Here is a 23,252-nt window from a genome sequence, read left to right on the forward strand (position 1 = left end):
GTTCTAAGAGATCTCTCTCCAATACCACAGGGTCCTCTTCATCCCAGAGTCCGATTCTATCTACCCTTTGTTATTTCTGCCTTGACATCTGACACTACTTCCCTTGTTCCCCTGCCTTAAGTCTCTCTGCTGCTCTTTTTCCTCTACCCCTACATTTCATTTCCTTCACCAGAGATTTGCATGCTAATGCACATCAATTTAAATATTTGCTGCTGGTTACTTGTACAGCTTCTTAGAGAGCTCACACATGACACTCCTCCTCTGAACATAGGATCTACTAGTTCTCAAGACAACTGCAGCCTTCACCTGACTTTACTTAAATCTGCCAAAACCCCCCTGATTCACTTTAATGTGTTAAAGCTGTTTCACCAGTGGTCCATCCTTGTACCATGATGCTCAGACATGCATAATTTAAGTCACCCTTTTCACACAAATGATGACACTGTTAACTGGGTTGTTTCCAAACAGGGAAAATGAATTGTTTTTTTGAGTATCAGACACCTTCTCGTACATAAAACCATCGACAGTGAATAGTAAGTATAGATACAATGAAACGCTATTGTCTTTAACAATTCCAACATTTGGGTCATACTTCAAATTTTAATATATAATGTCTCAAATGTATGTACCTGTCGACCAAGATGTGCGTCTCACTCTGAACATAGACAATTCATTGATGAAGAAATTAGTTTTGAAACAGAGTTCACTCTGGTTCTATGACACTTGGATATAACTTTCTGGGTCTTTAAAACAAAACATTTTCTTCCTGGAGATAGTTCATCGAGGAGGACAATGTGATTTATTTTAGGATTTAAAATAAAGTAAAAGGAAGTATAACAGATGCCTCTGGTTCCCTGCATCATGCCCTTTGGTCCACCTGTGATTTCAGCCACAGCTGCACAGACAGATGGTTCTGCACCAACTCGGCTTCTCTCCACCTTTCTAGCGTCCAACTTCAAGTGACCACTGAGTGTCTACCGGCCCCACGCAGGGCCAGCACAGCCCAGCATTGTAGGCGAAGTCAATGTCCCTGGGAGCAATCCACAACCAACAGGGGAAAGCCCTTTGATAAACCTCTTGCCACACATCCTGCAGGCAGAAATTCTGGGAGGTCCCCCACACTCCTCTAGGTCCCAGGGAATTGCGCTCCTGCAGTCCACACCGAGGAATTTTCTACTCCCCCCTTATTTTGGCCTTGGCTTCTTCCCCAATTTCACTCTCCCTGACCTCTGACTCCCATCCTTGGGATGAGCTTCCCAGTTAATCACCACACCCAAATCATTGCCTCAAGCAAGCGAGCCCAGGAAAAATGACAGCTTATTCATATATTCAGCAATATTAACCCCCTTCTGCCGGACACCTCATATGTGGTGTTTCAGATTTGGACGTCATAAAGGCCCTCCTTTTTTCCCTTATCAAAACTCCATAATGATAGGAAAGGAGTGGAGATCACAGCTTTGCATTTCCTCTGCCTTTCTTAGAGCATGTAGATCTTGTTGGACACATTGTCCTGATAAGTTCAAACCTGTATACAACACTAAAAAAAATTAAAAGCTGATACGATGCCATCTACTTTCATAATTCTATGCTTAACACTATTTTGGTCCACAGTCAGGAAAATGGCATTTGCCTCATCTGCCGTTCTAGGTTAACAACAAGAATGAAGATTAAACATATAAAACTTGTCACGTCCACATTCTGTAACAAGCAACTAGGGAGTTAAAAATCACAGACTAAACTCAGCAGCCTCTTAATATGACTGGAATTACAAGCTAAAAATATTTATATTCAAATATACTATGCTGCAAAAAAAAAATTGTTTTGCGTAAGATAGCTGGAAAAGAAGGTTTGTGTTATATAAGGAGAAATGACACAATTTTACCTTTGATTATCAATTTTCCATTTTTCTTGCTTCTAAGGCAGGAAAAGATCCAAACTTTGCAGGTCTTTTTTTTTTTTTTTTTTTTTAAACTGGCTGTCACTCTTGGTATGTGATGCTCAGCTGTTCTGAAACATAACAAAACACAATGATTAGATGGAACTACTAGCCTGAAACAAAAAGATACTTAAGATCTCTTAAGAACTACTCTGACAAACATTAAATTCAGTGATGTGAGAAGGGAGTTTCATAGAAAATTTACATGAATGTTTCTGCATGATGTTATACTTTGTATTTTTATGCTTTCCAGAAAATAAAACCCACCACAAAAAAATGTCACCACAATAAATAGGTTTGATATTCTACAATCTACTTTTCTACTACTAAGATTTTATTTTCTTTAAAAAGCAATAAAGTGCATGCATTGATCTTTTGATTTTGTAGGATACATTCTACATACAAGACTGTATTCACTTCCTGTGCATTCTTTCTTTTATCATCGCTGCAACTAAGCAGCTGTAAATAAAGGGCTAAAAGGTATCACAGGGTGGTTCTTCTGACATCACAGGAGGACACAAATAAGGGCATAATCTTCCCAAGCACACTACCAAGGGCTTGCTGATGCTCAAAACAAACCATGACCCCTAATTATTGATGCTTTTTGAAGAAAGTGACAAGATGGAATTGTAACTAGGCCTAGAGTCATGGGAGGTAACTTTTCCAATCCTATCACATGCTTTATGCTGAGCTGTGACTTTTCTCCTCCGATAGTTCACATGGAAAGAGACTTGTATCACACACAAAAATGATCTGGTGCTGGAAAGTGTAAGTATCAACAGAAGTTCTGTTTAAGCAATATCATTTTGCAGCCCTAGGTAGCATATTAAAAGAGTGTCCATAGGGAATGAGAAAAATAGTAGATCTAAGTATTAAGCAGAGATAGAATGACATTTGGAATTAAGAATACTGGTGTGAATAATTTTTTTTTTTACCTCCTAATTATTTATAGGAATTACAGTGCCTGAATGAATATGGAATTCATTTCACAGAAGAGGAATTGGAGGCCCAAAGAGGTGATGTGTTTTGCCCACTTTTATTCAGCTAAGAGGCACAAAGGCAGAATGACATTCCAGAATCCCTGCCTTGAAATTCAACCCCTTTAGAAACCCATAACTGTATTTGTTTCCAAAAAGAATACCTGGCATTCAAAAAGACTAGGGCTAATACAATTCTCTGTAGAACTTGTCCGAGCAATATTTTGAGCCTGGCAAAGTTGATAGGTTAAGAATATCTTATTCTTAACTATGGGTGGTAAAATGGAAGAACTATAAAAACACAACAATGTCATGTATTTTCATAGCATATAAAACATGTTGGGGATATTATATTTATATATGTATTTCATTTATCCACATTATAAAAGACAAAAATGATACTCTATTAATTGGGAATCTATTTTGTGCTGGATATTGTTCTTAATTTTCTACAGAAACAAAATGAAAAGATTATGGAATTTCTCAAAAACACACCCAGATATACAATAAGAAATCAATTTTATTACAACTGGAATGTTTTGTAAATTAGATAATCTTAATGTAAACAAATATCGCAAACACTGGGAGGTGTTTCAAATATCAGATAGTCTAATGGTTTCCAAGTATGGTTGATCATCACAATTGTCTGGAAACCTGCCAAAAAATACAAATTATAGAATGTCATGCAAGATCTATTAAATCAGAATATTCATTAGTGAAATCAGGGTAATCTGCATTTTGATCTGGGCCCCCAGTTCATTCTCCTGATCAAGTTGCTTTTGGAAACCTACTGATTCTTGCCTCATCTCCTTATTTATACGGATAAGGAACCTGAAACCAGGGAATTACTTGCCCAAGGCATTTACTCCTTGGTGACAGAACTGAAGTTAGAATGCAGAATTTCTGGATTCTCTAGTATTTTATCTTATTTTATTTTTATTTTCTTGTTTTCCTTTACTCCAAGGGTTTTTCTTTTCTTTTTCTTCTTCTTCTTTCTTATCACCAAGTAACCAATATTTAGTCCCTACATCTAAGAACAAGAGTGAAAGTAAAAAGAAACAAACAAAATCAACAAAAAGCCAAAATGGGAATTTGAACTTAAGCTGTTTGATTCAATAGTGTGCTTTCCATGGTTCCACTGGGTTCTACAGTCATCTGCATTTGGAGTGTCTGCTCAGCCCGTTTCTCTGCATTCCCCAACTTTCAAAGATGCCCTTCATCATTGTCAGTGAGTCCTGATCCCTGGCCATTGTTGCTTGGACAGGGAGGGGGACCTCACCTAGGCTGAGCTTCTAATCTGGGACTAGGAGACTTCAGTCTCATTTAGGTGAAAGACTTATGGCTGGAGAGTGGTCACCTTGTCCCTTATGGGCAGAGGGAGCAAATACTAGTAATCTGTGGAAAAGAAAAGTGAAAAAGACACTGATGGGAGGTGGAGTGAGAGCTCTCCAAACTCATCTGCTTCCTGCTCTTACTTCTTTATTTTTTCCTGTGGCTTTCATGAGCTCATATAGTCTTATGACACATTCTACTTGATATTTTTCAAGTCATTTAATTTTTTGACTCACACAAGTGGTTTTGTTCTATGACTCTGCAGCCAGAGTCCCAACTAATATACCTCCTATCATTCTTGTCATGTAAGTTATTTTATAAGCCAGTCACTTTAGTTACATCATTTTAAGAGGTTCATTTAAAAAAATATTGGCTGAGAGTGTGGAGAAAGGGAAATGGACAATGTAAATGCATCACATTTTATGGAATACTGATATTTTCATAAAGTACACAGTGTGATAAAGGGGGAAAGGTCCAGATCAGAGAGCTCACTCTTAATCTCAGCTCTGCCTTTTATAGGACTTCTGGCTTGTGAAAGTTACCTAGCCTCTGTGAGTTTCAATTTCCTCATTGTAGAATGGAGGCAAGGAAACCTTAGTCAGGTTAGTATGAGGAATAAATGAGGTCATTTGTGTCTTCATTCACTCACTCACTCATGTCTCAAAGATTTATTGAGCATTTATCATATGTCAAGCACTATGATCGGTGCTTGGAATAATGAACATTTCATTTTAGTGAAGGTGAGTAAATAGAAAATAAACAATAACCATGGTGAAGGAATAAAGTACAGAGTATTTTAGAATGTGAAACACGCTATGGGTGTAAGGAAAGGTAGACCAAGTTAAGGGGGATCCGGAGTACATGGGTTGGAGGTTATTAGGAGGTGAAGGGACCTCACTAAGAAAGTAAGATGTGACCAAACACTTGAAAGATGTGAGGGAGTGAGTCATGTGAAAGAGAAAGGTGTTCCAAGCAGACACAACCACCAAGGTTAGGGCTGGAAGGTGGGAGTATGTGTGGTTGTTCTTGGAATTGTGAGTCAATAGGGATGGAGTGAAAGGAGATAGGGGAGATTAGTAGAGAAAATGGCAGCACAGTGGGGAGTGTTGTGGGGAGGTGGAGGGAGGGATGGATCAAGGGTGGCCCAGCTTCTTGGCTTTCACGCTGTGTGAAATAGGGGCCACTGCAGGAATCTGAGCTCAGAATTGACAATGCTTATATTTCAACAGGTTCAAACTGGCTGCCAGTTGGAAACAGACCATGGCAGTGGTGGTGGTGGGGGGGTGGTCTATGTAGAGGCAGAAGGAAAGTTTGTAGAGAGAGGCCACATTGGCTCAGACTCAGGAGGAGCTGATGAGGAGTGGTCAGTCAGATTCATGCTGGGCTTATTTTGAAGTGAGAGCAACAGGATCTCCTGATGTACTGCATGGAGAGAAAAGAGGGAGAGAAGGATGGTCCTAAGGCTTCTAGCCAAAGGACTGGAAGAGTACATTCACCATCACTTGAGATGAGAAGGGCTGTGGATACAAAAAGGCTTTTGGGGAAAGAGGATGAACTTACTTTGGCCATACTGATTTTGAGAGGTCAATGCCCAGTGACCTTGCAGGCAGTTGGTCAGGTAATACTGGAATGTGGGAGAGAAGTGTGGCTGGAGTTTGCATTAAAAGCTTCTGGAAGACTTTCTGGTCTAGCATAGGTGATGGCTGATATTCTTATTGCCTCCTACCATAGTGATTATGAAGGGGTTAAATAAAATAATATATGGAAAGCACAATGCCTGGTACATAACAGGAACTCAACATATTATAATTACCTTCTGTCTCCCACTTTCATTTCCAAATATTTAGTTCTCTATTGACTATAGGATTGAGTCTATTTTTCTCTGAAAAAAACCGATTTTCCACAAGATGTAATAAAAATCATATTTTATATTTTGGCAGCCCTTTTAAAAATATAGCAATAATCTTCTGATAAAATATTAATAATACTACTTAAGAAGTCATGAAGTAGAACTTTCAGGTAGCAAGGTAAATTTTGATTTGGGCATGAGCTGAAAGGTCTAAGGAAAAAATGAAAACAGGACTGAAATAATCCATGGACCTATAAGTCCCTCAACATCTCCCAAATCTCCCTGGATTTTTGGCAATGATTAAGAGTCTTTCAGGATAAAGAAGATGCAGGAATGTGGGAAAAGTGATTATTCAAACTGCAGGCCCCAGTGTACATCTGAGGAAGCACATGTGCTTGAAGGCACATCTGGGGACCTCTGGAAATTCTGGAAAGAATTCTCTAAAGTCTAAAAGTATATCTTTAAAATAGGTTTCTTAATTTATAAATGTATCTTCATTCTTTATTTTAAAGATTTTATTTGAGAGAGAGAGAGAGAGGAAAAAAAAAACATGAGGCAGAGGGAGAGGGAGAAGCAGACTCCCTGCCGAGCACAGAGCCTGAAGTGGGGCTCCATCCCAGGACCCTGGGATCATGACCTGACTTGAAGGCAGACCCTTAACCAACTGAGCCACCCAGGTGCCCCTATAAATGTGTCTTCATTTGAACAATTTTAACCTGGAAACCATCTGAGTTTGAACCCTTTTTATGGATGATATTAATGAGGGCTAGAGAGGTGAAGCAGCATGCCTGAGGCCACAGCTAGCCAATAGCAAGGCCAGGACTAGACTTAGACCCCCTAACTCTCAGTATAGCTGTCTTTCCACTCAGTTTCTTTTCAGTTTGTTTTGTTTTTTGTTTTACTCAATTACCTCTTGACCTCTTTCTGTGAAGTCTCATGTCTTATCTTAATGTTTTACTGAAATGTTATAGTCCATAAAACATTGTGTTTGTTTGAAGACAAAGTTAAACTATCTTTCTGCCTTCTGGGCTCCTCCTTCTTGCAGATGATGAAGTAAGAATCTCAGAACAAGATCTGAATTTATTCTGACTTCCTATATGTCTGAAACAGTGTTAGTGCACATAAAAAAAGGTTTCCACTTTTGCAAATCATGTTGCTAAGTGATTTGCCATTTGTGTATAAAAAAACCCCCAAAACAAAAAAAAAACCTCAAGGCAGGCTGGATGTATGAGTGTACAACCTGGGTGACTGCCCAGGAGCCCATATTCAGAATAGCCCCTTGCTTTAATTTTTTTTATAATTTGAACCAGTGTTTTTGTGGGTGAAGTCCAATGGGGTAGTGGAGCATCTGAGTGAGGAGGGGTATCTGCACCATATGCATGCCCCCAGCCTTTGCTTATGGCCTCATTTGCATATAATGTGCATAATGGTGAATTCTGGTGGACTCACAATTCCTGGGAGTTCAGTGAGATTCGGTGTGAGTGAGGTTAAGTATATGCTCTGTCTATGACTAAGTGAGGAAGCTGACAATCCCAAGAGGCCATGCTTTCCATGGAAGCCAGAATTTGCTTTGAACTTCACAAGAAGGCAACTGTATTCTAAGAAACATGGATGACAACTGATGGGGTTCTGGGAAGGCCACCCTGAAACATGCCACTTCGGCATATTGATTATCTCGAATTAAAGTTACTTGGGAAACAGCCAGTACACGAAGGACTCTCTGAGGTGCTTCTGTCCCCTGAAAGTAGGAAATAAATCTCCCATGTGTATGATACTCTTCCTGTACAGGAGGTAAAGAGACATCCTTACCATCAGAGACAGGGAATTCAGAGAAGGCTTTATCAACAAGCCCTGTTATTTCTTCACTAATTTACTACCCAAAGCCTGACCTTCTTTTTGTCAATTTTTCACTAACTTATTGTTTCTTTGTCTAAAACATGTAAAAGCTGCTGGTTTAGTTTCTTCTTTGAGTCTCATATTTTTATGGACTACTGTTTGTATGAAATTAAATTTGTTTTTCTCCTGCTACTCTGTCTTATGTTGATTTAATTATTAGACCAGTCAAAGAACCTAAAATAGAAGAGGGAAAAATTTTCCTCCCCAACACAAGAAATCCTATCATATCTTATTTTTTGCATTTCTCCCCTTGAATTAGTAGCCTGCTTATGGTGAAAATAAAGACATAAAAAGAGAAAGAAAGGGAAAGCCATATTTCTTTTTGCTGCAGTCCTTCCTTACTCATCAGTGAGCCAAAGGGAGAGAGTGTTGGTACAGTGTGCATATATCAAGAAGTGAAATAAAAATGGTAGAGAAGGTTTGTGTAGTGTTTCCTCTCTTCTGGTAAGAATAACATACATATGCATGATCTACAACGTACAAATTGTATAATTTTGGTGATTCTTCATGTAAGTTAAATAATCCCATATTTGCATTATACAATATAAAGATGAATGGTAAAATGCATGCTAATAACTTTTTTTCTCTTTTTGGAACCACATTAAATAGTAAATAAAAACCACTATGATGAGTTGAGAGAGAAATGGCAGAAAAAAGGAAACAGTTTTATACTTTAGTACATTTAACAACTCTTCTGTCCTGCTTTCTGAACAAGGGGCCTGCATTTTCATTTTGCTCTGGGCCCTGCTAATTCTGTAGCCATTAACATTCACCCTGTTGTAATTAACTAGCACAGACTTTAGTAAGTGCTTCAAGCATTATTAATTTACAGTTTAAGTATCATATATAGGATTTTTGGAAATAGACAATCTGCTTCTGAAAATCCTAGTATAATTACAAACTAAATTAATCTAGTCTCTGTTCTTGTCAAACCTCCTAATGTCTTCTCCTTCCTTCCCAAATGACTCTTTGGACATCTGACCAAAGTTCCTAATTTGAGCCAACACACCTCAGAAGACCCTCAGTTTTTGACTTAATTTAATTTCCAATTTAATTTAATTTAATTTTAATCTTCCATTTGAAACTCCACTGCCTTCAAGGTCAAATCCTCAGTTGGTGAAGACAGAAAAATCAGTGATAAAAGTAATGTACTTTAAAGTGTGAGTAATAAAGCCACCTGACACTTTTGAGGGATATTTAGATTTTAAAGAAGCACTTAGTTCAGTCTAGATGACCTTAGTGTGTAAGAAACAATGCTCCTAAAGGAGGAAACTTTCTATTACTCTCTGCTAAGAGGGCCCTTAGACCCCAAAGCACTTGTAAGAAAGGGTAATGTTCTAGTTCTCAACAACCACAGGTGATTTTTTAAAATTAGGTAACTTATGGCCATATGTACCAAGATATTTCCAATTAAAAGACTTCACAATCATGAAATATATAGGCTTATTTCATGTGTCTTTAATCACCAAAAAGAACTGAACTTTAAAACATGTAGTAGAGACAGCCTCCCTTTAATTGTCTTTATAAATTTGACCTCTGTTCTTCCAATTCTGTCCTATATTTGTCCATCTGTGGTGACTTTGCACCTTCAGGAATTTAGCTAAAGGACTCTGCAGAAATTTTAAGGCATTGCCCCCTCCCCACATACATACACACACACAACAACAACAACAACAACAACAACAACAACTCACTTTTCTACAGACAAGATGATTTTGGGCTCCCTGATGAACAGAAGGTGGGTAGTGACTCATTGAGATATCACAGCTGTTGCCCTGGTACAAAAAGATTGACAATCTATTTACAACTTTGAGAGCACTAGTTAGAAATATCTTTTAATCCATGTGGCAGGAGACTAAAAGACCTTTTCCCTTGGGCATATCTTTTTGGTTAAAAGGAAGGCTCATTGCCTGAGAATAAACTGGAGACTGTGGTATATTTTGTCAATGACTTAAGTGGAGACTTTCAACATCTTGCATCTGTATAGCCTTTCTTTCTAATAATCTCAAAGCTTTAATATGTTTTCAAGTAGTTTTCTTTAAAAAAAATTACAGTAGAGAGGTGCCTGGGAGGCTCAGTCAGTTAAGCATCAGACTCTTGATCTCAGCCCAGGTCTTGATCTTGGGGTCGTGAATTCAAGCCCCACATTGGACTCCACACTGGGCATGGAGTCTACTTAAAAAAAAAATTACAGTAGACTATCCTAACCTATTTGGCTCTAGTGAATTCACATTGCTTTCTCTTCACTCATTGGGCTGAGAGTCTTTCACACCTCTCTCAATTCCAACCCTAGTCCCCCTGGATGGACTTAATGAAACACAGTTAAGAGTGGCCACATTCATTGAGTGCTTACTGTATGCCATCATTATTCTAAGACTGTTTCATTTAAAATTCTCAATCACTCTATGAGGTAGGTGATATTATCATCACCATTTTACAGATGAGAAGAATGAGATGCAGAGATGTTAAGAGATGGACCAAATTATGACAGCTGGTCAGTAGGGGGCGCTATGACATAGGCCCACAGTCAGTCTCAGCCATGCACTCTCCAACATGTTCACCTCTTCGTGCTTGTTTCAAGCCAAATACACAGATTTATTTTTCATGAATTCATTTCACTCACCTATCTAATTCATTTATATCAGCTGGGCTATAAGGCTTCCAAAGCTTACCATGTCCTAGGAACTTGAAATAAGTTGCTTCATTTAGATATTATTATCATTATCCCCTTTTACAGATGCCAAAATTGAGACACAAAGAGATTTAAATTACTTGGCCAAAATCTCAGAAAATTTTGGATCTAGGGTTTAAATCTAGTTCTTTTTATCATTATGTTACATTTCACTCTTCTGTGTCAGATTTTGCTATTTCCTAAAAGTAAATTTTCTATGCCAAAGTATAGAAAAGCCTTAATATTATTATCAAGTTGGTGATGAGTTCAATGGTAGAGCCAAATTTTAGTAGCCAGAGACCAGAGTTTTAGTTCCAAGCACAGATATGCCAGTTGGCAACACTGATTCCATGGCCAACAAACTGTAACTTTGTTTCCAGCCAGTCACTTCCCAACCTCATGCTGCTAAACATGAATCCATGAATTATACACATTTAAATATGGATTGAACTTTATCATTCATCAAGTCTCATTGCTTCATTTCATAGATATGAAAAACACAGACAGTTTAAGTAGAATACCTGAGATCACTCAGGAAATCAATAATAGAACTAGGACAGTAATTTAGATTTCCTGACACTAAATCTGAGGTCTTCATCCCATCAACAAAGGCAGCCTATAATGGCTATTTTTTCAGTGTCTTAAAAAACATGTTTAGGGGCGCCTGGGTGGCTCAGGTGGTTAGGCGTCTGCCTTCAGCTCAGGTCATGATCCCAGGGTCCTGGGATCAAGTCCTTCATCGGGCTCCCTGCTCGGCAGGAAGCCAGCTTCTCTCTCTCTCCCTCTGCTGCTGCTCCCCATGCTTTTGCTCTCTCTTTCTGTCAAATAAATAAATAAAATCTTAAAAGAAAAGTGTTCATACTTTCAACAGAAATTGAGTGGCTACTATGTCCCAGACACTATTTTAGGTTGCTAGGGACAGGGCAGCAAACAAACAAACAAAATTGCTGCCTTCATGGAGCTTTACGACCTGGCACTGTGATGGTAAAATGTCCTGATGTTTTAAATAAGAAAATGTCATATGAATTTCAGTTATTTTAAATTTAATCACTGGTAAAAAAGTGATTGCTTAAGAAGCACTGGCTTGAAATTATGGATGATCCAAAACTATAATGCCTCCTAGACAGAAGAACTTATTATTACATATACCAGTTTATACATATGATCAAAGCCCAGTCATTACATAAACAGGGGTGGCATGGGTTCTGTGGTACCCATGGAAAGATGGAGAAAGTCAGGAAGGTCCATGTCCCCAAGCAGCTTAAGCTTGAGATGTAGGAGTCATGTAGATGAGGGGAAATGCTTTCCCCTCAATTTAAACTTCTTTAAGCAAATTCCATAACATTTGAAAAATTATCTTTTACTCTGTGACAGTTAAAAAATCATTCTCTATAGCTGCTAAGAATTAAAACTATAATTAAGTGAATAATCTGAAATCCCAAAACCCCAGTTAAATTTTCTGAAATTTATCTATTTCAAGTCTTTTTTTTTAAATGATGCATACCATATTGTGTCAACTTGTCCAGTGGCAGAGAAATAACAATAATAAAATGTAAGTTTGCCTCTAAATCAATATACATCTGCATCTTCTTGCCAATAATTATTATAATGAAGTAACAAAATTGAGCTCTTGGTCACAAAGGCTGGCTGCATTTGCTATTAGTCTGAATGGAAACAGTCACCCTAAAGCTATTTCATAATGGAAAACACAGGGCAATGCAGTTTAATGTACTATACTAAGCCTATTCTTTAATTATAATATTTTGCAATGTCAATACACACCATTATCTGCAATAACCAGGGTTTTTAAAATGCTTTGTGCTGATAACAAACTATGCTTTAGTGTCTTCCAAGATATTAAATTCTTCATTCTGACTCTCCCACTTAATGTCAAGTAGATGTAGCTGATATCATGTCTCCTGAAGACTCTGCTCAATGAAAATCCAGCAATAAGAAGACATAAGAACCCAAAATATGACTTACAGTTACAAATTTATAACCACATTTGCTCATATACTTATTTAAGTGAACTGCTAAAGATGTATCTGCTAATATGTATATATCTGTATATATTCATAACTTCTGAGAGGTAAATACATAAGCATTCACACTCAGAAAATATTCTGAATGACAAGTGTTGGAGAAAAATCTAAAGGGTTAGCAATTAGTTGAACTACTTTTATTATTCATACCTACATTCTTCATGGTGTCTTTATTTTTTTTTTTTATGATTTTATTTTTTATTCGAGAGAGAGAGAGCAGGAGTGGAGGGAAGAGCAGAGAGAGAGGGAGAAGCAGACTCCCTGCTGAACAGGGAGCCCAGATGTGGGGCTCAATCCCAGGACCCTGGGGTCATGATCTGAGTGGAAGGCAGATGCTTAACTGACTGAGCCACACAGCCACCCTTCTCATGGTGCCTTTAGAAGACCCAATGAGGAAAACAGGTTTCACCCCGGAAGGTTGTTAGCTAACCTACATGAAAGTATGCCATGAACGGTACAGTTCCCAAATAATGCCATTCGTAGTAACTTAATTTCTTTGGTTTCTTCTTTGGTCACTTCAGTAGAAATAAATTGTGCACATACTTCCCATAGGTAATGCCATCACAGTAATATGTCTGCTAAAATACAGTGCAATAATGCTAGTTTTCTTGATAATTAGGTGAGACAGCCTATTCCAGAAAATCAATGAACTGAAACATAGGAGGGACCCTCTTGTTATTTCCTTTACCTCCATCATGGATGGGAATTATATAGCGCCATCCCTAGAAAAGGCTGTAAAGGAGACTCATGTGGTTTTTCAGCACCTTGTGTTTTTTTTTTTCTGAACATCTATTTTCCATTTTTATGTCTTTTTTCAGATATTGTTATTCAAGTTTCCTTCATTAAAACTCTAACACTTGGCAATAAATGGCCTGGCCTAGAAAGTCTTCTTGTATAGCAAAGGCCTGGCTATCAAAATCCATTCAGCTCCCTCAGGTAGTGCCAGCAGAGGCCAGTGAAAAAGCCCAGCAGCATTAAATAAACCTGGCTGACCAAAATAACAATGGAAAGGCACTGAAAAATAAACTGCCACTGTAATCATGGCCCACGAAAGTAGCCATTCTAAATCTGTGACTGCCTTTGACAATGAAAAAAATTAAATAAGACCTTGGGTCTCCTAACTTAACAGACAAAATGTCTAGGATACAATAAAAGATCACTTCCCACACTAAAAAATCAAGAAAAATCTCAAATGAGAAAGACAATCAACTGATCTTAACATTGAGACGAGTCAGATGGTTCAAATATCTGACAAGGATTTTTAACAGCCATCATGTAACTCTTTCAATTATCCATTACAAAATCTTTTGGGATATCCGAAAAAATAGAAACTTTCAGCAAAGAAATGGAAGTTATAAAAAGAACCAAATGGAAAATATAGAACTGAAAAATATAACAGAAATAATAATAATAATAATAATAATAATAATAATAAACCAACTTGGTGGATGAACTCAAAAGAAGAGTGAAGAGGACAGAGGACAGATCCATTGAATCCACCCAATCTGAACAACAGGGAGAAAGTAGGGTATTTTAAAAATGAGCAGAAACTTGGGGCACCTGGGTGGCTCAGTCGGTTAAGCATCTGCCTTCGGCTCAGGTCATGATCCCAGGGTCCTGGGACTAAGCCTTGCATCAGGCTCCCTGCTCTGCAGGAAGTCTGCTCCTCCCTCTCCCACTCCCCTTGCTTGTGTTCCCTCTCTCACTGTGTCTCTCTGTGTCAAATAAATAAATAAAAAAAATCTTTTAAAAAAAATGAACAGAAACTTCAGGTGCCTGTAGGGCAATAACAGAAGATCCAACATTCATATCACTGGAGTCTCAGAAAAAGATGAGAAAAATAGTTGCTGAATACTTCTCAAATTTGACAAAATAGACAAAAATCACAGATCCAAGGAGCTGAGAAAACTCCCAACAGATAAAAGCCATAGAAATACACACCTATCCACATTATAACTGAACTTCTGAAAATGAAAGAGAAAGAAAATATCTGAAGGCAGCGAGAGAGAAACAAGCATTTTGAAGTATTTAAACACCAATTTGAATAACAGCAAATTTCTCATTTGAAACCATGGAGTCCAGAAAGAAGTGGCATTTTTTTTCAAATGATGAAGTAAAAGAAATGTCAACTGCAAATTCTGTCTGTATTCAGAAAAACTATCCTTTAGGAATGAAGAGGAAATGAAGGCATTCTTGTACAAAGAAAAATTAAAAAAGAATTTTCACTAGCAAACCTATCCTTAAAGGCTGTCTCAAGGAAGATCTTCAAACAAAAAGGAAATTAAAAAAAAATCTTAGCACATAAGGAAAGAAGGAATAAGGAAAAGAGCAGAAACCCAGATATATACAATCCTTTTACTTATGAGTTTCATAAGTTAATTTGATGATTGAAAAAGAAATAGAATAGTAATCTGATACTTAAGAAAATGATACCTAAAAGTGTGGAAGGTAAAGGGACTTAAGGTTTCCATACTTAAAGTGGTAAAATGTTGGTACTAGTAGACTGTGATAAGTCACATATATATGTTGTAATACCTAGAGCAACCACTATGAGAACTATGCAAACAGATATACTCCAAATCACTATAGAGAAAATACTTTCAAATCATATATCTGATATCTGATCCAGAACAAGAAAAGAATGCCTATAAATCAACAATGACAAAATCAAATGACCCAATTAAAAAATGGGCAAAGAATTTGAATACACATTTTATATACAAATGGCCAAAAAGCACATGAAAAGATGATCAGCATCACTAATCATTAGGGAAATGCAAAACAAAACCACAATGAGATATAATTTCATATCCATTAGGTTGTCCATTTTAAGACAAACAAAACAGAAAATAAGATGTGTCCATGATGATGTGGAAGGACTGGAACTATTGTACATTGTTGGTGGAGTTCACAACAACAACAAACAAACAAACAATCCAATTAGGAAGGGACAGAGGCACTGAATAGGCATTTTTCCAAAGAAGACATACAAACAACCAACAGGTACATGCAAAGATGTTCAACATCACTAAGCATTAGGGAAATGCAAATCAAAACCACAATGAGATATCATCTCACACCTGTTAGAAGAGCAATCATCAAAAAAACAAGAGATAACAAGTGTTGGTGAGAATTTGGAAAAAAAGGGAACCCTTGTGCACTATTGGTGGGACTGTACATTGGCACAGCCACTATGGAAAACAGTATGGCGATTCCTCAAAAAATTAATCATGGAACTTCTATGTGATCTAGTAATCCTGCTTCTGGCTATATATCTAAAGGAAATGAAAACAGGATCTCAAGGAGATATCTTTGAGATATCCTATGTTCATTGCAGCACTATTCACAATAAGCAAAATGTGAAAATAGCCTAAGTGTTCATCAATGGCTGAATGATAATGTGGTACCTATGTGTGTAACACACACATACAAAGACAAACACAATAGAAAATTATGTGGCTACAGGAAGTAAGAAAATCCTATTTGTGACAACATGGATGGAACTTGAGGGCTAAGTGAAATAAGTCAGAAAGAGAAAGACAATTACTGTTTGATATCACTTATAGGTGGAAATCTAAAAAAGCCAAACTTATAAAAACTTATAGAGATAGATTACGAGGGGCTGGAGGTGAGAGAGGTGGGGAGATGTTGGTACAAGAGTATAAACTTCCAGTTATAAGATGAATATAATGTACAATATTATTATTATTATAGTTAATAATACTGTATTGTATACTTAAAAGTTGCTGAAAGAGTAGATCTTAAATGTTCTCACCACAAAAAAGAAATGGTAGTTATGTGATGTGATGGAGGTGTTAGCTAACACTATGGTGATAATCCTTTTGCAATATATAAGCATCAAATCAACATGCTGTACATCTTAAATTTACACAGTGTTACATGTCAATTTTATCTCAACAAAGCTAGAAAAAAAATATTAAAAATACAATAAATAAAATAAAATGACATAGCTACTATGGAAAATAACACGGTGCTTCCTCAAAAACTAAACGTATAATTACCATATGATCCAGCAATTCCACTTCTGGTATATAACCAAAATATTTAAAAGCAGGGACTCAAACAGATATTTGTGCACCCATGTTCATAGCAGCATTATTCACAATAGCCAAAAGGGGGAGACAACTCAAAATGTCCATTGACAGATGAACAATTAAACGAAACATAATTATTTATACAATGGAATATTATTCAGCCTTGTTAAATTTTGATACATGCTGTAAGATGGGTGAAACTGGATGACATTATGCTAAGTGAAATAAGCCAGACATAAAATGACAAATATTGCAAGATTCCACTTAAATGAAGTTCCTAGAATAAGCAAATTCATACAGAATGAAAGCAAAATAGTGGTTAACAGGAACTAGGAATGGGGAATTACTGTTTAATGGGTCCTCAGTTTCAGTTAAGGATGATGAAAAAGTTCTGGAGATGCCAGTGATGATAGTTGCACAACAGTGTGAATGTACTTAATGCCACTGAACTGTCTACACTTAAAAATAGTTAGAATGGTATGTTTTGTTATGTGTATTATAGTGCAATAAAAAGCATTAAAACCAAATCAACACAGACTCCCCCAAACTGTTCAAGTAACCCACAGAAAGGCAAAAAAAGAGAAACAGAAAAAAAAAAGGGTCAGAGGAAACAGAAAACAAATAATGAAGTAGCCATCTTATATACTAACATTTCAGTAATTACCTTAAATATAAATGGCCTAATTACATGAATTAAAACATAGAGATTGGTGGCATGAAATAAAATATGACCCCAAAATATGATGTTTATAAGAAAATCACTTCAAATTCACAGAAAAAAAAATACCATGCAAACAGTAATTTTAAGAAAACAGGGGTGACTGTATTGATAACAGATAAAATAGTCATCAAAACAAGAAATGTAACTAGAGAAAAAGAGGGACATAACACGATGATACGAGGATCAATATATTGGGAAGCCAACAATGCTAATCCTAAAGATGTGTGTCAATAGAACCTCAAAATACATGAAACAGAAACTGATAGAGTTTCAAGGAGAAGTAGAAAATCCACAAGTATAATTAGGGACTCCAACACTTTCCTCTTAAAAACTGATAGAACTAGATAGAAAGTCAGCAAAGACATAGAAGATCTGAATAACACAATCAACAGACTCTAAGTGACATATGCAGAACACTACACCCAACAGCAGCAGAGTATACATTTTTTTTTTTTTTCCAAACACCCACTGAACCTTTACCAAGATAGATCAGTTCCTTGGCTACAAAACAAACCTCAACAAAAATAAAAGTATTGAAATAAACATAATGTGTTCTCCAACCATATGGAATCTAACTGGAAATGAGTAACAGAAAGCTAACAAGAAAATTTCCAAATACGTGGATATTAAAATACAGACTACTAAATAATCCATGGGTCAAAGAGCAATGAAAATGAAAACTCAAAATACATGGGATGCAGTTAAAGCCATAATAAGAAAGAAACTTATAGCACTATAAATGAGGAAATATCTCAAATCAGTAACTTAAGTTCCTACCAAAAGTAACTAGGAGAGGATGAACAAAATCTCTAAGAAGAGAAAAGATGCATATCACAGTTGCAGAAACCAAATAAGGAACATCATTATAGATTATGTGCCTGTTAAAAAGATAATAAGGGGACATTACAAAAAAGACTTCATGCTCAAAAATTTGACAATGTAGGAAAAATAGACCAATTCCTCAAAAACTGCAAACTACCAAAACTCAACCAAGGTGTGATAGATAATTTGAATAGCCCTATAACTATCAAAGAACTTGAACTGACAATTTAAAACTCCTGAAAAAAAAAAATCTCCAAATTCAGATGGTTTTACAGGAGAATTCTACCCAACATTTAAAGAAGTATTGTCACTATTTTTCACAATCTTTTCTAGAAAATAGAAGAGAGGGGAACAATTCTCAACTCATTTAGGATACCAAAACCTGACAAAAAACCCCCCAAATAACAAAGCTGCAGACCAGTTAGCCCCCATGAATTTAAATGCAAAAATGCTCAACAAAATACTGGTAAATTAAATCCAACAACACATAAATTATATTCCACCACCAATTGTGCAAAGTTGGTTCAAGATTCTAAAATCCGTCAATGTGGGGTGCCTGGCTGGCTCAGTCAGTGGACTGTGTGACTCTTGATCTTGGGGTTCTGAGTTTGAGCCCCATGTTGGGTACAGAGATTACTTACAAATAAAATCTTAAAAAAATCAAATCAAATCAGTCAATGTATGAAAACCTAAAGAAGAAAATATCACAATGTCCCATCAACTGATACAGAAAATTTTTTTTTTTACAAAATCCAACATAGATTTATGAAAACAACTCTCAGAATGCTAGGAGTAGAGGGAAATCACCTCAACTTGATAAAGAATATCCAGAAAAAAATCTAAGCTAATATCATACTTCAGGATTATACTTAAATACTGACTGCTTACCCCGAGACCAGAACAAGGCAAGGATGTCTGTTCTCACCACTCTCTCTTCAACATAGTATTGGAAGTTTTAGCTACTGCATTAAGCCAGGAAAAAGAAATACATAGCATACAGACTGGAAAAGATGAAATCAAATTATCTCTACGTGGAGATGATTATGTATATAGAAGATCCCAAGGAATTTACAAAAATACTCCTAGAACTAATAAGTGATCTCAGAAATTCTGCAGGATAACAAGATCAACATACAAAGGCCAATTACATTACTATACACTAACAATGAACACTTGGAAACAAAAAACACAATACCATGTAAAACTATAGCAAAGAAAATGAAACAATTAAGAAAGCATATACAGAATCTATATACTGCAAATGACAAAATATTGATTAAGACATCAAAAAAGATCAAAGTAAATGGAAAGACATTGCATTCATGCATTGAAAGACTCAACATAGTAAAGATGTCAGTTTTCCCCAAATTGATCTATAGGCTTAATGCAATTCCTATCAAAATCTTGGCAATGTTTTTTATAGACATAAAGAAACTTTTTCTAAAATTTATATAGAAGGGACTAGACCCCATAACAGCTAAAATAATTGTGACAAAGAGTAAAAATGAGAAATCAATCTACTCATATTACTTAATATGAGTTTCAGTAAAGACAACATAGTATTTCTGGAGATACAGACAATTCTATGGAACAGAAGAACCCCAAAATAGATGCACACAAATATGCTGAACCTTTTTTTGATGAAGGTGCAAATGTGATTCAATGGTGAAGGGATAGCCTTTCAACAAATAAGTGTTGAAACAAGGGGATGTCATCAGCAAAAAATAAAATTTGACCTAAATCTCACACCTTATACAAAATTTAACTCAGAATGGATCATGAACTCAAATATAAAGTATCAAACCATAAAATTTTCAGGAAAAAAAAAAGAAAAAAAATATTTGGGATCTAGGACTAAATAGTTTTTAGACTTGATACTAAAAGCATGATCCATGAAAGGGAAAAAATTGACAAACAGATATGGTCAAAATTTAAAATTATTGCTCTGTGGACATCCATGTGAACAGGATGAAAAGCAACTAAGAGGAAATATTTGCAAATCAGATATCCAACAAAGGCTTGGTATCTAGAATAAAGAATTAACTCAAATTTAACAGTAATAAAACAATTCAATTAGAAAATGTGCAAAGCCTTGAGTAGATATTTTACCAAAGAGTGTATAGAGATGGCAATAAGGGCATACACAAATATTCAAATTATTGGTCAGAGAAGTCCAAATTAAAATAATAGTATTGTTATTAAGAGAATGGCTAAATTAAGTGCTAGTGACAACACCACATGCTGATGAGGATGCCGAGAAACTGAATCACTCACATATGGCTGGTGGGAAGGTAAAATGACATCAGGACTTTGGAAAAACAGTTTGACAGGTTCTTATAAAACTAACATGCAATTACAATATGACTCAGCAATTACACATTTATTCCACAAAAAATAAAAACATGCTCACACAAAAACTTGAAATATGTTTATAGCAGATTTCTTCAAAGTAGCCAAAACCTGGAAAAAGACCAGATGTCTTTCAAGAGGTGAATAAACATTCACACAATGGAAAACTATTCTGCAATAAAAAGGAATGGACATTAATACAAACAACAACTTGGATGAAACTCTAGGGAATTGTGTGAGTGATAAAAGCCAGTCCTAAAAAAATTGCATATCATTTATAAATGATTTCACTTATGTAACATTTTTGAATGTCAAAATTACTGAGACAGAGAACAGATTAATGCTTGGCTAGAGTTTAGGGATGGGTGTGGGGATGGATAAGTGGAGAGGGAAGGTTCTGGAGGAAGTGGGTGTGCTATGGAAGGGTCAAACCATGGATCCTTGTGGTGATGGAATTGTTCAGTATCTCGACTGTGATGGTAGATACATGAACCTAAATACATGTGATAAAATTGTATAGAACTAAGTACATAGACATACACACTCCAAATGAATACAAGTAAACTTGTGGAAGTCTTAAGATTGATGGATTTTATCAATGTCAATATCCTGGTTGTGATATTATACTACAGTTTTTTGAAATGTTGGAGGACCCTGGGTAAAATGTATGTGGCTATCTCTCTGTATTAGCTCTTAAAACTGTATGTGAATCTACAATAATCTCAATAAGATTTTCAATTAAAACACATCAAGCTTGGTTGTAAACTTAAGGTTCAATGAAAATCATAATATTCATGAAAGACAGCAAAACATACAACAATTTGTATTTCCAACAGCTACAGTACATAAGAAGCACATCATAAAGTCACTATGTTTCTGATTTGCATTTTAATTTCTTTCTCGAATCATACTTTTCATGGTGGTAAAGTATATATACATAAAATTATCATTTCAGTGATTTTTAAGTGTGTAATTCTTGGCATTAAGCACACTTGCAATGTTGTATAACTATCACCACTATCCATTTTCAGAACACTTTCATCATCTCAAATGGAAATTCTATACCTGTAAACTGTAACTCCATATTCCTCCATCTCCTCAGTTCCTAATAATCACTATTCTACTATGGTCTCAATGAATTTGCCCATTTTAGATACCCTGATAAATGGAAACATACAGTATTTGCCATCTTATGTCTGGCTTATTTCACTTGGCATGGTATTTTTTAAGGGTCATCCATACTATATAGCAAGTATCAAACTTTCAGCCCCTTTTAAGGCTAAATAATATTCCTATATATGCATAAACCACCTTTTTTTCCAACCATCCATCTGTTCATGGACACATGGGTTGTTTCCACCTTTAGGCTGTTGTGTATAGTGCTAGTATGAATGTTTGTATACAAGTATCTGTTTGAGTTCCTGCTTTCAGTTCTTTTGGGTATATACCTAGAGTGGAATTGCTGCATCATATGGTAATTCTGTGTTTAACTTTTTAAGGAACATCCATATGATTTTCCAGAGTGGCTGCACCATTTAGATTCCCACCAATAATACAAAAGATTTCTAATTTCTTCACATCCTCACCAATACTTGTTATATATATTTTTTAAAAATATAACAGCTAACTTAATGGGTGTGAAGTGGTACATCACTATGGTCTTGATTTGCATTTCCCTACTGTGGACAATAATTTTTAAAAGACACATTTATTTAAGTGTGAAAAGAATACAAACTGTTCTACCCTTTATGATTAGAAAAATAAATTACGTTGAATCTTTTTTTTTTTTTTAAAGATCTTAATGGTCTTATTCAACAATTCATGAAGCCAATTAGCATCTTATCTAGCAGATAGAAGGAGCTCCCAGGAGTTGTACAAAATGAAGGAGGAATTTGTAGGCCGAAGGAAGTAGGAACAAGGAAGTTATACTATCAAAAGTGGATTCGTGTAGCAAGGTCACTTTCCCCCAGGGGATGGCAGGGATCTATAAAGCAGATTATCTCATCAGTGCTGACCCAGTGATTCCTGATTAACTGGTTTAAGAGTCCATCTCTGGGGCACCTGGGTGGCTCAGTTGGTTAAGAGTCCATCTCTGGTAGAGACAAAACTGCAATGAAGTCTTGGTTTGGTGACATGGTGCCTGGCACCATTTTGTGACTCCATTTTGGGCCTGTTGTCTTGTTTTCAACACTTCATTTAGAAACCACAGTAAAGATTCTTGTCCACACTTCCTCTCTCTCTCTGCCTCCTGACCTATGCCGGTGCTTTCCTGTATGCTCCTTCCCAGGGCATGCTACCTCCTCTTAGGTACCATAAAAAACAAGGTATATTTTCTTTTTTTTTTTTTTTAACATTTTTTTTATTTTGTTATGTTAAACACCATACATTACATCATTAGTTTTTGATATAGTGTTCCATGATTCATTATTTGCGTATAACACCCAGTGCTCCATTCAGTATGTGCCTTCTTTAATACCCATCACCAGGCTAACCCATCCCACCCACCCCCCTCCCCTCTAGAACCCTCAGTTTGTGTCTCAGAGTCCATAGTCTCTCATGGTTTGTCTCCCCCTCCGATTTCCCCCCCTTCATTCTTCCCTTC

The 23,252-nt window shown here is 36.3% G+C and overlaps 1 protein-coding gene across 6 annotated transcripts in view; it reads right to left on the minus strand.

The window, feature by feature from the left end:
* Positions 1-23,252, minus strand: part of DLGAP1 (DLG associated protein 1) — a 905,535-nt gene that overhangs the window by 565,879 nt on the left and 316,404 nt on the right. For 5 of the 6 annotated variants that reach the window (XM_032421264.1, XM_032421262.1, XM_032421263.1 and 2 more), the window contains exon 3: positions 1,883-2,007. The gene's annotated coding sequence lies outside the window, so the exon portion shown is untranslated. Of the gene's footprint in view, positions 1-1,882; positions 2,892-23,252 lie in introns of those variants that run through there. The other variant, XM_032421261.1, reaches the window with a different exon arrangement.

The sequence above is a fragment of the Phoca vitulina genome, unplaced genomic scaffold (assembly GCF_004348235.1).
Source record: "Phoca vitulina isolate PV1807 unplaced genomic scaffold, GSC_HSeal_1.0 scaffold24, whole genome shotgun sequence".
Classification (NCBI taxonomy): domain Eukaryota; kingdom Metazoa; phylum Chordata; class Mammalia; order Carnivora; family Phocidae; genus Phoca; species Phoca vitulina.